Genomic DNA, 17,703 nt, shown 5'->3' on the forward strand with positions numbered 1-17,703 from the left:
AAATTTTGGTTTTGTTATTATTTAGCAAATTACAAAATTACATGTAATAAATATATATAAACTAAATTTTATTTAGTTGGTATTACTTTCTGTTTAATTTTAGTAAGAAGCCTAAATATATATATATATATTTATTTAGCCTAAATATATATGAAGCATATATATATATATATATATATATATATATATATATCCAACAGCAAATGTTTTTTTTCACACATTAATAGGTATTTCTTGTGGCTTCTCCTTCCTCTATGCTTCCCTGTTTCTTCCTATGCCTCTTTCTCTGATTTGGATCCATCTCATTTCTGTCACTAATTATTAAACAAACTCTTCTATAGGATTATAATAACACTAAATTAACATATTATAACATAGTCACAGGAATTGCAGAGCAGTTGGGAACTCTGTGCTCTCCATACTTAAATCCTGGCTGAAGAAAGCTGACTCCCAGGAGTGCTAATACATCTAAGATAACAGGTGAAATCACCACTATTGCTTAAATACCTGGCCCAAGTGGGACCTTCCAGGAGGCCACAGGACACAGGAACCTCTAAACAGCCAGAGACAGACAGGACCTTCTGGTTTCAATATGTGCCCTGGAACTAATCCTGTGTCACAGTTCTCTGCACACAAATTCCTTCCAGAGAGAGTTGGTATCCCAGGAGTGCTTACATACCTATGATCACAGGCTCACATGCTCACAGGAAGGACAAGATAAAGTCAGAGACAGCAAAACCAGCTAAAACCAGAGATAACCACAGGACAAGAAATAAGCACAAGAACATAAGCAACAGAAACCAATTCTACTTGGTTTCATCAGAACCCAGTTCTCACACTAGAGCAAGCCCTGGATACCCCAACACACATGAAGAGCAAGATTCTGATTTAAAATCACATCTCATGATGGTAATGATAGAAGACTTTAGTAATATCTTTAATAAATCCCTTAAATGGCTCCAGCCACATATGTAGCAGAGGATGACCTTGTTGGACAACCAGGGGAGGAGAGACCCTTGGGCCTGTAAAAGCTTGATGCCCCAGTGTAGGTAAACTTGAGGGTAGGGAGACAGGTATGGGTGGGTAGGAGGGGAAACACCCTCAAAGAAAAAGGGAGAGGGGAAATAGGGCAGGGGGCTTCCGGGGGCTTAGGGGGGGTGGACCTGGAAAGGGGATAATATTTGAAATGTGAATAAAGAAAATATCAAAAGAAAGTAATAAAAAAGCAAAAAACAAAAACAAAACAAACAAAAAAAAATACAAGAGAACACAGGTAAACAGGTAGAAGCCATTTAAAGAGGAAACACATGTATCCCTTAAAGAAATGGAGGAAAACACAAATAAACAGGTGATAATATTGAACAAAACCATCCAAAATATAAAAAATGGAAATAGAAGCAATAAAGAAATCACAAAGGGAGACAACTCTAGAAATAGAAAGCATAGGGAAGAGATCAGGAGTCATAGATGCAAGCATCACCAACAGAATACAAGAAATAGAAGAGAGAATCTCAGGTATAGAAGATACCATAGAAAATATTAACACACCAGTCAAAGAAAATGCAAACTGCAAAAAGGTCATAACCACAAATTTCCAGGAAATCCAGCACACAATGAAAAGACCAAACTTAATTATACTATGTATAGAAGAGACTAAAGATTCCCAACTTAAAGGGCCAGTAAATATCTTCAGGAAAATTATAGAAGCAAACTTCCCTAGCCTGAAGAAAGAGATGTCCATAAACAAACAAGAAGTCTACAAAACCTCAAATAGATTAGATCAGAAAAGAAATTCCACCTATCAATATATTAATCAAAATACCAAATGCACAAAACAAAGAAAGAATATTAAAAGCAGTAAGGGAAAAGGTCAAGGAATATATAAATGCTGACTTATCAAAATTATACTAGTCTTTTCAACAGACTATGAAAGCTAGATCCTGGGCAGATGTCATACCAACGCTAAGAGAACACAAATGCCATTGTATGGTACTATACCCAACAAAAATCTCACTTACCATAGATGGAGAAACCAAGATATTCCATGACAAAACCAAATGTAAACAATATTTTTCCCACCAATCCAGAGCTACAAAGAATAATAGAGGGAAAACTCCAACACAAACTTCTACACCCTAAAAAAAGCAAGAAAGAAATCTTCTTTCATCAAACCCAAAAATAGCCATAGAAACATAATTTCACCTCTAACAACAAAAATAACAGGAAGCAACAATCACTGGTCCTTAATATCTCTTAACATCAATGGAATAAGTTCCCCAATAAAAAGACATAGACTAACAGCTTAGATACATAAACAGAACCCAGCATTTTGCTGCATACAGGAAACTCACCTCAGTGACAAAGACAGATACTACCCCAGAATAAAAGGATGGAAAAAAATTTCCAAGCAAGCAAGAAAGAAGCTGCAGTAGCGATTTTAATATCAAATAAAATCAACTTTCAACAAAAAGTTATCAAAAAAGTTAAGGAAGGACACTTCATACTTACCAAAGGAAAAATCTACCAAGATGAACTCTCAGTTATGAACATCTATGATCCAAATGCAAGGGCAGCAATATTCAGAAAAGAAATTTTAGAAAAATTCAAAGCACACACTGCATCTCACACAATAATAGTGATAGATTTCAACCCTCCACACTTATCAATGGGCAGATCATGGAAACAGAAACTAAACAGAGACACAGTGAAACTAAGAGAAGTTATTAACCAAATAGATTTAACAGATATCTGTAGAACATTTAATCCTAAAACAAAAGAATAAACTTCTTCTCAGCACTTCATGGTACCTTCTCCAAAACTGACCACATAATTGATGAAAAAACAAGCCTCAACAAATGCAAGAAGATTGAAATGGTCCCATACATCTGATCAAATCACCATGGACTAAGGCTGATGTTCAAAAACAATAAAAACAACAGAAAGCCCATATATGGAAGCTGAACAACTCTTTACTCAATGATAACTTGGTCAGAGAATGAAGAAAGAACAAAATTAAAGACTTTTTTAGAATTTAATGAAAATGAAGGCATAACATATCCAAATTTATGGGACACAATGAAAGTAGTGCTAAGATAAAAACTTATAGCTCTAGGCCCCTCCAAAAAGAAACTGGAGAGGCCATATACTAGCAGTTCAACAGCACATCTGAATACTCAAGAACAAAAAAGAAGTAAATACACCCAAGAGGTGTAGACTCTTGGAAATAATCAAGCTCAGGGCAGAAATCAACCAAGTAGAAACAAAAAGAATTATAAAAAGAATCAACAACAACAGGAGTAGATTCTTTGAGAAAATCATCAAGATAAATAAACCCTTAGCCAGACTAACCAGAGGGCATTATCCAAAATAACTAAATAAGGAAAGAAAAGGGAAATATAACAAAAATAAACTGAGAATGTTTAAAATGTTATCAGATTATACTATAAAACCTATATTTAACAAAGCTGGAAACTCACATAACCCCTAAAGAAATAGAAGCAATCATTAAAAGTCTCCCAAACCAAAAAAAAAAAAAAAAAAAAAAGCACAGGACCAGATGGTTTTAGTGCAGAATTCTATCAGACCTTCAAAGAAAACCTAATACCAATACTCTTCAAAATATTCCGCAGAATAGAAATAAAAGGAACACTCTCTTATTTGCTCTATGAAGCATAATCCCAGTCACTTATTATAAATATTTGAAAGAGTTGTAAGTATCTTTAGTGACCCATAGACTCTGAAATAAAACCCCTTTCTGACTAAAATTCGAAATAGTACAAACCAATATATGCAAACATACCTATTTAGAAGGAAGATTAAATATATGATTCTATATAACATAAAAATAGTTTCTATTAAGATCTATGTCTTTCATAGCCATTGGTACTCTGGTGATCTGAATGAGAATAGCACAAAAGCTTCACTTATTTACATACTTGTTTCCTCAGTTGAAGGAATTACTTTTGAAGGATTACAAGGCATGGCCTTGTAATCATTGGGAGCAGATTTTGAGGTTTCAAAAGATTGTATCAGTGTCTTCTCTGCCTCCTGCTTGTATTCTGCTATATGAATTCTTACTTTCAGCTTGAGTCCATGTGCCCGCTGCATTATCCTGTGTTGCCCTTCCACATTGGATGGCATGTTAAGCCCCAGATAAACCCTTCTATAAGTTGTCTTGGAAATGGTATTTTATCAGAGTAAAAGAAAAGTAACCAATAAAAGAGTTAGTACCAGACTTGGTACTGTTGCTATGACAGCCTGAACATGTCATTTTTTTGGAGGAATATAGAAAATTTGGGACTTTGGACTAAAAAATTGGTTGAATACTTTAAGTTTTTTTTAATTAAAGATTTATTTATTTATTATATGTAAGTACACTGTAGCTGTCTTCAGACACTCCAGAAGAAGGCGCCAGATCTCGTCACGGATGGTTGTGAGACACCATGTGGTTGCTGGGATTTGAACTCTGGACCTTCAGAAGAGCAGTCGGGTGCTCTTACCCACTGAGCCATCTCACCAGCCCCCGAATACTTTAAGTTTAATGGACTGTTTACTAAGAGCTCAGAAGACAGTTCACAAAGCCATAAAGATAGTACCAAGCTCATTTTAGAATATTTTAGAGGGAAACTATATTAACAACAAGGCTAGGTATATGACTGCTTTCTATTGTCCCAGAAATTTTCCAGACACTAAGTAAAAAGAAATTGACTAATATATTCACCACAACAGATTTCAATCCCAAATAAGAGAGTGTTTGTTTGCTATCATAAATAGTATTACTATGAATTAGGGAAGGCTGAAAGGAGCTGAGGAAAAGGGTGATCCTGTAGGAGGACCAGCAGTCTCAATTTATCTGGACTTCTGAGATCTCTCAAACCTCTGACCACCAAACAGACAGCACATACCAGCTGATATGAGGCCCCCAACACACATAGAGTAGAGGACTTTCCGGTTTGTGTTCATTCAGAGATGATGCACCTAACTGTCAAGAGACTGGAAGCCCCAGGAAGTTTAGAGGTCAGGTGGGACGGGGATTGGGAGCTTCCACTTAGAGATGGGATGGGATGGAGAAGAGGTGTGGGATGTGGAGCAGACAGAGGGTGGATGGGAACTTGTGGAACTGAATATGAAGTATAAAAAATAAATTAAAAATAAAGCTGTCTGGTCCTTGCTGCTGGCGCAGACCCCTAGTTGGTCTGCTCCCATGAAGATTCCATATCCCAGTCCATCCTAGAGGACCCGCTGCACTCAGAGCAGTTGGAGCCACTACACTCACAGCAGTTGAGAAGTTGAGGAACCTCTGCACTCAGAGCAGTTGAGGATCAGCTGCTCTCAGCACAGTTGGACAACAGCTTGACTGCTCTACTGAAGATCCAACAGTCTAAAGGCCTCACAGGAGATCTACTGGAGCCAGGGCAACAGATCTGCAGCTTCTCTGCCCCTGTGAAGAGCCCCCAATTGGAATACCCCACAAGTGGATTGATACAACCAGGGCCCCAAGCCTACCAGGAGATGTGAAGCAACCCAGGAACAAAAGAGACAGATTCCATACAGTCACCCAGATCAACAAATGCCAGGGATATCCAGATGGCTAAAGGAAAGCACAAGACCATGTGCAACAGAAGTCAAAATACATGAGCATCATCAGAACCCAGTTCTCCCACCACAGCAAGCTCTATATACAACAACACACAAGAAAAATCAGGAAGCTGACCTAAAATCCTATCTCATGGAGATGATAGAGTTCTTTAAGGAGAATATTAATAACTAACTGGAAGAAATACAGAAAAACACAGGTAAACAGGTGAAGGAATGAAATAAACAATCAAAGACCTAACAGTGAAAGTAGAAACAATGAAGAAAATGCAAATGGAAGCAAACCTGGAAATGGAAAACCTAGAAAAGAGGCCAATAATTACAGATGTAAGAATCACCAAGATAATACAAGTGATAGAAGAGAGTATCTCGGGTGTAGAAGATAACATAGAAGAGATTGACACAGCTGTCAAGGAAAATCCAAAATGTAAAAAACGCCTAAGCCAAAGTGTCCAGGAAATTCATGATACAATGAAAAGACCAAATCTAAGGATAATCAGAATAGAGGAGAACAAAGATTCCCAGCTCAAAGGATCTGAAAATGTCTTAGGTAAAAATCATACAAGAAAATGTTCCCATCCTAAAGAAAGAGATGGAGTTAAAGGTATAAGAAGCATATAGAACACGAAATAAATGGTGCCAGAAAAGAAAATTTTCTCATCACATAATTATCAAAAATCTAAATGCACAGAGCAAAGAAAGACTATTAAAACCTGCAAGAGAAAAAGGCCAAGTAACATATTAAGGTAGATCTATCAGAATTATACCAGATTTCTCAATAGAGACTATGAAAGCCAAAAGAACCTGGTCAGAGGTCATGCAGACTCTAAGAGAACACAAATGCCAGATCAGGCTACCATACTCAGCAAAACTCTCAATCAACATAGATGGAGAAATCAAAATATTCCAGGACAAAACCAAATTCAAACAGTATCTATGTACCAACACAGCCCTAAAGAGGATAATGGAGGAAAACTCCAACACAAGGAAGATACCTGCACCAAAGAAAGGACAAGATATTAAGCATCTCACCACAAAGTCAAAGGCAGAGAGCCACAAGCACATAAAGCCACCTACAAAAAGAAACTTAACAGGGAACAACAGCTATCTCTCTTTAATATCTCTCAATATTCATGGACTCAACTCACCTATAAAAAGACATAAGCTGGTTGTTCATAATGTTGTTCCACCTATAGAGTTGCAGATCCCTTTAGCTCCTTGGGTACTTTCTCTAGCTCCTCCATTGGGAGTCCTATGATCCATCCAATAGCTGACTGTGAGCATCCACATCTGTGTTTGCTAGGCCCCAGCATAGTCTCACAAGAGACAGCTATATCTGGGTCCTTTCAGCAAAATCTTGCTAGTGTATGCAATGGTGTCAGTGTTTGGAAGCTGATTATGGGATGGATCCCTGGATGTGGCAGTCTCTAGATGGTCCATCCTTTCGTCACAGCTCCAAACTTTGTCTCTGTAACTCCTTCCATGGGTGTTTTGTTCCCAAATCTAAGAAGGGGCACAGCGTCCACACTTTGGTCTTCATTCTTCTTGAGTTTCATGCGTTTTACAAATTGTATCTTCTATCTTGGGTATCCTAAGTTTTGGGCTAATATCCACTTATCAGTGAGTACATATTGTGTGAGTTCCTTTGTGATTGTGTTACCTCTCTCAGGATGATGCCCTCCAGGTCCATCCATTTGCCTAGGAATTTCATAAATTCATTCTTTTTAATAGCTGAGTAGTACTCCACTGTGTAAATGTACCACATTTTCTGTATCCATTCCTCTTTAGAGGGGCATCTGGGTTCTTTCCAGCTTCTGGCTATTATAAATAAGGCTGCTATGAACATAGTTGAGCATGTGTCCTTCTTACCGGTTGGTAACCATTACCCCGGAGCTCTTGACTCTAGCTGCATATGTATCAAAAGATGGCCTAGTCGGCCATCACTGGAAAGAGAGGCCCATTGGACATGCAAACTTTATATGCCCAGTACAGGGGAACGCCAGGGCCAAAAAAAAATGGGAGTGGGTGGGTAGGGGAGTGGGGGGGGAGGGTATGGGGGAGTTTTGGGATAGCATTGGAAATGTAATTGAGGAAAATACATAATAAAAAATATTAAAAATTAAAAAAAGACATAAGCTAACAGACTGGATACATGAACAAATTGAAGCATTTTGATGCAAACAAGAAACTCATCTCAACAACAAAGACAGTCATCATCTTAGAGTAAAAGGATGGAAAACGTCTTCCAAGCAAATGGTCCCAGGAAACAACCAGAAGTTGCCACTCTAATATCCAATAAAATAGACTTTCCACCAAAAGTTATCAAGCATGAGGAAGAAGAATACTTCATATTCATCAAGGGGAAAATCGACCAAGAGAAAATCTCAGTTCTGAGCATCTAGGCCCCAAATACAAGAACACCCAAATTCATAACAGAAACTTCACTAAAACTCAAAACACACATTGAGCCCCTCGCAATAATAGTGGGAGATTTCAACAGCACACTATCACAAATGGACAGGTCACTGTAACAGAAACTAAACAGAGACACAGTGAAACTAAGAGAGGTTATGAACCAAATGGATTTCTACAGAATAATTCTCCCTAAACAAAAGAATGTACGTTCTCAGCACTTCATGGTACCTTCTCCAAAATCAACCATATAATAAGTAACCAAACAACCCTCAACAGATACAAGATGATTGATATAATACCATGCATCCTATCAGATCACTGTGGCCTAAGGTTGGTTTTCAATAACAGTGAAGACTACAGAAAGCCCACATACATATGGAAACTGAACAACTCTTTATTCAATGATAACTTGGTCAAGAAAGAAAGAAAAAGAAAGAAGGAAGGAAGGAAGGAAGGAAGGAAGGAAGGAAGGAAGGAAGGAAGGAAGGAAATTAGACTTCTTGGAACTTAATGAAAATGTTGACACATCATACCCAAACTTATGGAACACTAAGAGCACTGTTTTCATAGCACTAAGTGCCCTGCTAAAGAAACTGGAGATATCTTACACTAAAAACTTAAAAGAAACCTGAGAGCTCTAGAACAAAAAGAAGCAAACCCAAGAGGAGTAGAAGGCAGGAAATAGTCAAACCCAGGGCCAAAATCAACCAAATTGAAACACAGAAATCATTATCAAGCATCAACCAAACCAAAAGCTGATTCTTTGAAAGAATCAATAAGATAGACAATCCCCAGCCAAGCTAAAAAAAAAAAGGACAAGAGGCAGTATCAAAACTAATGAAATTTGAAATGAATAGAGAGAGCCATAACAACAGAAACAAAGGAAATTTAAAAAAAAAATCATCACATCCTACTATAAAAGCTTATACTCAACAAAACTGGAAAATCTAGATGAAATGGATGGTTTTCTAGACAGATATCATATTTAACCAAAGTTAAATCAAGAACAGGTAATCTATCTAAACTGGCCCATATCACATAAGGAAATAGAAGAAGTCATTAAAAGCATCCCAACCAAAAAAAAAAAAAAAAAAAAAATCTCAGGGCCAAATGGTTTCAGTGCAGAATTCTACCAGGCATTCAAAGAATACCTGATACCAATTTTCCTCAAACTATTACATGAAATAGAACCAGAAGGAACACTACCTAAGTTGTTCTATGAAGTCACGATTTAGAACCAGAAGGAACACCACCTAACTCGTTCTATGAAGCCACGATTACTCTGACACTTACAGCACAGGAGGACAGAACCAAAAAAGAGAATTTCAGGCCAATCTTATTTATGAATATTGATACAAAAATACTCAATAAATTTCCAACAACATATCAAAACCATCATTCACCACTATCAAGTAGGCTTCATCCCAGGAATATAGGTTAGTTTAATATATGAAAATTCATTAACATAATCCACTACATAAACTCAAAAAAATCACATGACCATCTCCTTAGATGCAGAAATAAGTATTTGAGAAAATAAACACTCCTTCATGTTTAAAGTATTGGAGAAATCAGAAATTCAAAGCCTATACCTAAACATAGTAAAAGCAATTTACTGCAAACCAACAACCAATATCAAAATAATACAGGTAATTAAAGCAATCCCACTGAAATTGGGCAAAAGACCAGGATGCCCACCTTCTCCATATCTATTCAATATACTCCTTGAAGTGTTAGCTATAACAATGGGACTAAAAAAAAGACATCAAGGGGATACAAATTGGTAAAGAAGAAATAAAGTTATCATTGTCTGCAGATGACATGGTAGTATACATAATTTACTCCAACAATTCTACCAGAGAACTTCTCCAACTGATAAACAACTTCAACAAAGTGAATGGGTATAAAATTATCTCAAATCAGTAGCTTTCCTTTATATAAAGGATAAAAAGGCTGAAAAAGAAATTAAGGAAACAATACCCTTCTCAATAACAAGAAATAGTATAAAACATCTTGGGGTAACATTAACCAAACAAGTGAAAGACCTATATGACAATAATTTCAAGTCTCTCAAGAAAGAAATCAAAGAAGATATCGGAAAATGGAGAGATTCCCCCATGCTCATGGATTGGCAGAATTAACAGTAAAAATGACCATCCTACCAAAGGCAATCTATAGAATCAGTGTAATCCCCATCAAAATCCCAACACCTGCCTTCTACCCTCAAAACCTCACACCAACAAAGTTAAAAAACAATCTGATCATGGAAGCTGTATTGTGTTGCAGTGGGTCCCATGGTATACCCATTTTTCCCCTCCATTCTTTTCTGCTTGCCAAATCTCCTTGCAATAATGTTGCTTTGCTACTCTGGCTTCAGTTACTCTTTCACTAGTGGAACCTTACTAGGACTCTCTCAGTTATGCTGTTGTTTTCCTGTATCATGGAGATCCTGTAGTTTTGCATGTGTAGGACAAGATTCCTCATGCACTCCAGCAGTTCAGTAATGGGGTAGATGTCAGGGTGAGTCAATTTAAAACCCTGGATCTGGGTCTGAGAGGTATCTAATCTGCTCTGCCTTCTGGCTTTCCCAATTTTACACCCTTGGTGCTGGCTCAGCTCTGAGCCCTGTAACCAGGGTCAGCTCTACTCTGCTGTCCAGGTAAGATGTAGGCATCACTTCCCTGAGTGTTGCAGATGTTGAGGAACATGGACAGTTCTCCCAACACATGACCCTAAGTTCAGCTCTCCTGTATAGCATAGGTGACAAGGAACAGAGGAAGGGAGGAGCATGTTCTTTTCCTCCTCCTTACCACCACACAGTAGACAAGAGTCAGGACCAACAACCCTACTACTCACACACTTGCTCACCCGCAATCTCCACATCCAGGCCCAACTCTACCGCCCAGGAGAGGTACAGGGTGTGCTTTCCTGAGTGCTTCAGTAGGTGATTGTCAGGGAGAGCTCTCCTGCTTTGATAACCTCAGGGCCTGGTGTAAGTGGCAAGGGGCAAGAGGGGGAATCTCTCCCTCACCCATATCACTGCACAAGAGGCAGGGTCAGCTCTCCTATAGTGATATCCTCCAGCTGGCTTACCTGTGTTGCTGCCAGCAGGGTCAGTTAGATCTACTGTGATCTCAAGGCAAGTTGAAAAGCCCATTCTCCAGATTGCTCTGGTAGGTGAATAGCGAAACAGGTGCCTTGTTCCCTTGACCTCAAGGCCAAGTCTCCCACCTGCAACAGATGGTAACTGTTAAGGTGTGGGGAACAAATTTCAATCCCTCATTCACCTCATGGCATGAAGGTAGATATAAACTGTCTCTTTTCTCCCACCTACTGATGCACATTTGACAGAGCACTCATACTTGCAACCACTCTAGGGATGACATAAGATACTTGTACCTCTAGAACCAAATCCTAAATAAATTCATCCTTCTGTAGGTTATTCTAGTCATAGTGTTTTACCACAAAACAGAGAAGACACTAAATAGTCCCTAATAACTTGAATTGCAGTTGCAATTTCTATGAAATCTGATTTAAAAAAAAAATAGTTGTCAATATTCAATTTAGGATAAAGGGACTAATACCCCAGTTAATGGATCAGGAATATTTTTTCAAATTCATGAAAATATGAATTAGGGTGTAAAATCTTAACCAAATGAAGGTTACAAATGCTTATCTGAGAGGGTCACCTAAAAATGTTGCTTGAGTATTAACAGAAGCTATATAGCAATAGGTGAATAGATTAATATTATAGAGAATCCTGAGAGTTAAAGCAATGGTAATATACAAATGGATTTTGGCCTGAATTCACTTCATAATGAACTATAAACTGTTAGATGAAACTAGCCTCCCCAAGTCGGTTTTGTTCATGCTGTTTTATCATAGCAATAAAAATCTGATTAAGACCAACAAGAAACATCTTGCAAGACTAACCCAGACCAATTAGTAACATGGAGATAGAAATTGGGAACAAAAAACCAACCCCTAGATGTGGACAGTTTTTTGTTGCTGAGAAAAGAGTTGGTTTTCTCTAAAAGTATAAACCTTAGTAAGTAGACCTCATCCTCCAGAAGAAGAAGATGCACCCAAGAATACCTTTGCAACACAAATTAGTCTCAAAGTACATTTTTTGTAAAGAACACAAGTTGAAAGTTTATAGAATGAATAGAGACAATTTTGCAGTGAATAAAAAATATGGAGGATCAGAGGGAGCCACCTTGGTTCCCGGACTCAGCAGAAAGCAGCCTGCACAGGCGAGAGTGTGGACTACAGAAACTAACAGCTTCTGGGACAGGCGAGAGCCACAGAGCTTCTGAGACAGCGCCATTTTCGGGCTTCAGATATCCAGCCACCTTCCTGGCCAAAGGTCAGGTGTCCACCCAGCCCGGGAGGCCCTAGCCTCAGGATCCGAGGGAGCCATTTTGGTTCCGGGACTCCACAGAAAGGAGTCTGCACAGGTGAGAGTGTGGACTACTAAAATTAACAGCTTCTGGGACAGGCCAAAGCAACACAGCTTCTGGGAAAGATCCTGTTTTGGCCCTTCATCTTCCGCCAGGAGGAGTTGCAAATGCCAGATAATTGCGCACCTTCCCTGTAAGAGGTGAGCTTGCCTGCAGAGACTGCTCTGACCACTGAAACTCAGAGGAGAGAGCTAGTCTCCCAGGTCCGCTGATAGAGATTAACAGAATCACCAGAGGAACAATCTCTAAACAGAGACAACTATAACAACTAACTCCAGAGATTACCAGATGGTGAAAGGTAAACTTAAGAATCTTACTAACAGAAACAAAGACCACTCACCATCATCAGAACACAGCACTCCCACTTCACCCAGTCCAGGGCACCCCAACACACCGAAAAGCTAGACCCGATTTAAAAGCATATCTCATGATGATGGTAGAGGACATCAAGAAGGACTTTAATAACTCATTTAAAGAAATACAGGAGAACACTGCTAAAGAGTTACAAGTCCTTAAAGAAAAACAGGAAAACACAACCAAACAGGTAGAAGTCCTTAAAGAAAAAAAGGAAAACACATCCAAACAGGTGATGGAAATGAACAAAACCTTACTAGACCTAAAAAGGGAAGTAGACACAATAAAGAAAACACAAACTGAGGCAGCCCTGTAGATAGAAACCCTAGGAAAGAAATCTGGAAGCATAGATGGGAGTATCAGCAACAGAATACAAGAGATGGAAGAGAGAAACTCAGGTGCAGAAGATTCCATAGAGAACATTGGCACAACAATCAAAGAAAATGGAAAATGCAAAAAGATCCTAACTCAAAACATCCAGGAAAACCAGGACACAATGAGAAGACCAAACCTGCAGATAATAGGAGTGGATGAGAATGAAGATTTTCAACTCAAAGGACCAGCAAATATCTTCAACAAAATTATAGAAGAAAACTTCCCAAACCTAAAGAAAGAGATGCCCATGAACATACAAGAAGCCTACAGAACTCCAAATAGACTGGACCAGAAAAGAAATTCCTCCCGACACATAATAATCAGAACAACAAATGCACTAAATAAAGACAAAATACAAAAAGCACTAAGGGAAAAAGGTCAAGTAACATGTAAAGGCAAGCCTATCAGAATTACACCAGATTTTTCACCAGAGACTATGAAAGCCAGAAGAGCCTGGACAGATGTTCTACAGACACTAAGAGAACACAAATTCCAGCCCAGGCTACTATACCCAGCCAAACACTGAAATACCATAGATGGAGAAACCAAAGTATTCGACGACAAAACAAAATTCACCCATTATCTTTCTACAAATCCAGCCCTTCAAAGGATAATAACAGAAAAAAAAAAAATACAAGGACAGGAACCGCACCCTAGAAAAAAACAAGAAGGTAATCCCTCACAAACCTAAAAGAAGACAGCCACAACAACAGAATGCCAACTTTAACAACAAAAATAACAGGAAGCAACAATTACTTTTCCTTAATATCTCTTAATATCAATGGACTCAACTCCCCAATAAAAAGACATAGACTAACAAACTGGCTACACAAACAAGACCCAACATTTTGCTGCTTACAGGAAACTCATCTCAGAGAAAAAGATAGACACTACCTCAGAATGAAAGGCAGGAAAACAATTTTCCAAGCAAAAGGTATGAAGAAACAAGCTGGAGTAGCCATTCTAATATCTTTAAAAATTGACTTCCAACCCAAAGTCATCAAAAAAGACAGGGAGGGGCAGTTCATACTCATCAAAGGTAAAATCCTCTAAGAGGAACTATAAATTCTGAAAATCTATGCTCCAAATAAAAGGGCAGCCATATTCATTAAAGAATCTTTAGTAAAGCTCAAAGCACACATTGCACCTCACACAATAATAGTGGGAGACTTCAACACACCACTTTCACTAATGGACAGATCATGGAAACAGAAACTAAACAAGGACACAGTGAAACTAACAGAAGTTATGAAACAAATGGATCTGGCAGATATCTACAGAACATTTAATCCTAAAACAAAAGAATATACCTTCTTCTCAGCACCTCATGGTACCTTCTCCAAAATTGACCACATAATTGGTCACAAAACAATTCTCAACAGATACAAAAATATTGAAATTGTCCCATGCATCCTATCAGGTCACAATGGACTAAGGCTGATCTTCAATAACAAAATAAATAATAGAAAGCCAACATTCATGTGGAAACTGAACAACACTTTTCTCAATGATACCTTGGTCAAGGAAGGAATAAAGAAAGAAATTAAGGACTTTTTAGAGTTCAATGAAAATGAAGCCACAACATACCCAAACATGTGGGACACAATGAAAGTATTTCTTTTTTTTTTTTTCATTTTTTTAATTAGGTATTTTCCTCATTTATATTTCCAAAGCTATCCCAAAAGTCCCCCATAACAACCCCCCCACTTCCCTACCCACCCACTCCCCCTTTTTGGCCTTGGTATTCCCCTGTACAGGGGCATATAAAGTTTGCAAGTCCAATGGGCCTCTCTTTCCAGTGATGGCCTACAAGGCCTTCTTTTGATACATATGCAGCTAGAGACAAGAGCTCCGGGGTACTGGTTAGTTCATATTGTTCCACCTATAGCGTTGCAGTTCCCTTTAGTTCCTTGGGTGCTTTCTCTAGCTCATCCATTGGGGGATGAAAGCATTTCTAAGAGGAAAACTCATAGCTCTGAGTGCCTTCAAAAATAAACTAGAGAGAGCACACATTTCCAGATTGACAACACACCTAAAAGCTCTAGAACAAAAGGAAGCAAATTCACCCAAGATGAGTAGACAACAGGAAATAAAGAAACCCAGGGGCGAAATCAACCAAATGATTGAATAGTTTGAAGAACTATTCAAAGAATCAACCAAATGTGGAGCTAGTTCTTTGAGAAAATCAACAAGATAGACAAACCCTTAGCCAGACTCGCTAGAGGGCACAGGGAAAGCATTCTAATTAACAAAATCAGAAATGAAAAGGGAGACATAACAAGAGATCCTGAAGAAATCCACAACACCATCAGATCCTTCTACAAAAGACTATACTCAACAAAACTGGAGAACCTGGATGAAATTGAGAAGTTTCTAGACTGATACCAGGTACCAAAGTTGAATCAAGATCCGGTTAATGATCTAAACAGCCCTATATCCCCCAAAGAAATAGAAGCAGTCATTAGTAGTCTCCCAACCAAAAAAAGCCCAGGACCAGTGGATTTAGTGCAGAGTTCTATCAGGCCTTCAAAGAAGATCTAATCCAAGTTGTTCACAAACTGTTCCACAAAATAGAAACAAAACGTACACTACCCAACTCATTCTATGAAGCCACAATTACTCTGATACCTAAACCACAAAAAAGACCCAACAAAGATAGAGAACTTCAGACCAATTTCCCTTATGAATATTGATGCAAAAATCCTCAATAAAGTTCTCGCTAACCAAATCCAAGAACACATCAAAACAATCATCCATCCTGAACAAGTAGGTTTCATCCCAGGGATGCAGGGATGGTTCAATATACAGAAATCCATCAATGTAATCCAGTATATAAACAAACTCAAAGACAAAAACTACACGATCATCTCCTTAGATGCTGAGAAAGCATTTGACAAAATCCAACACCCATTCATGATAAAAGTCTTGGAAAGATCAGGAATTCAAGGCCCATACCTAAACATGATAAAAGCAATCTACTGCAAACCAGTAGCCAACATCAAAGTAAATGGTGAGAAGCTGGAAGCAATCCCACTACAATCAGGGACTAGACAAGGTTGTCCACTCTCTCCCTACCTACCCAACATTGTACTTGAAGTCCTAGCCAGAGCAATTAGACAAGAAAAGGAGATCAAGGGAATATAAATTGGAAGAGATGAAGTCAAAATATCACTTTTTGCAGATGATATGATAGTATATATAAGTGACCCTAAAAATTCCACCAGAGAAATCCTAAGCCTGATAAACAGCTTAAATGAAGTAGCTGGATATAAAATTAACTCAAACAAGTCAATGGCATTTCTGTACACAAAGGATAAACAGGCTGAGAAAGAAATTAGGGAATCAACACCCTTCTCAATAGTCACAAATAATAAAAAATACCTTGGCGTGACTCTAACTAAGGAAGTGAAAGATCTGTATAAGAACTTCATGTCCATGAAGAAAGAAATTAAAGAAGATCTCATAAGATGGAAAGATCTCCCATGCTCATGGATCGGCAGGATCAATATAGTAAAAATGGCTATCTTGCCAAAAGCAATCTACAGATTCAATGCAATTCCCATCAAAATTCCAACTCAATTCTTCAACGAATTAGAAAGGGCAATCAGCAGATTCATCTGGAATAACAAAAACCCTAGGATAGCAAAAACTCTTCTCAAGGATAAAAGAAACTCTGGTGGAATCACCATGCCCGACCTAAAGCTGTACTACAGAGCAATTGTGATAAAAACTGCATGGTACTGGTATAGAGACAGACAAGTAAACCAATGGAAAAGAATTGAAGACCAGAGATGAACCCACACACATATGGTTACTTGATCTTTGACAAGGGAGCTAAAACCATACAGTGAAAAAAGACAGCATTTTCAGCAAATGGTGCTGGCACAACTGGAGGTTATCATGTAGAAAAATGCAAATTGATCCATTCCATTCCTATCTCCTTGTATTAAGGTCAAATCTAAGTGGATTAAGGAACTCCACATAAAACAGAGACACTGAAACTTATAGAAGAGAAAGTAGGGAAAAGCCTCGAAGATATAGGTACAGGGGAAAATTTCCTGAATAGAACAGCAATGGCTTGTGCTGTGAGATCAAGAATCAATAAATGGGACCTCATAAAATTGCAAAGCTTCTTCAAGGCAAAAGACACTGTTAATAAGACAAAAAGACCACCAACAGATTGGGAAAGGATCTTTACCAATTCCAAATTGGATAAGGGACTAATATACAATATACATAAAGAACTCAAGAAGGTGGACTCCAGAAAATCAAATAACCCCATTAAAAATGGGGCTCAGAACTGAAAAAAGAATTCTCACCTGAGGAATACTGAATGGCAGAGAAACACCTGAAAAAATGTTCAACATCCTTAATCATCAGGGAAATGCAAATCAAAACAACCCTGAGATTCCACCTCACACCAGTCAGAATGGTTAAGATCAAAAATTCAGGTGACAGCAGATGCTGGTGAGGATGTGGAGAAAGAGGAACATTCCTCCATTGT

The 17,703-nt window shown here is 38.2% G+C and overlaps 1 pseudogene; it reads right to left on the minus strand.

Annotated features, from left to right (window-relative positions):
- Window positions 1–11,270: 11,270 nt before the first annotated feature.
- Window positions 11,271–11,394, minus strand: LOC115031037 (small nucleolar RNA SNORA17; annotated as a pseudogene).
- Window positions 11,395–17,703: the final 6,309 nt, after the last annotated feature.

The sequence above is a fragment of the Mus caroli genome, unplaced genomic scaffold (assembly GCF_978045245.1).
Source record: "Mus caroli unplaced genomic scaffold, Mus_caroli_1 scaffold_6, whole genome shotgun sequence".
Taxonomy (NCBI): Eukaryota; Metazoa; Chordata; class Mammalia; order Rodentia; family Muridae; genus Mus; species Mus caroli.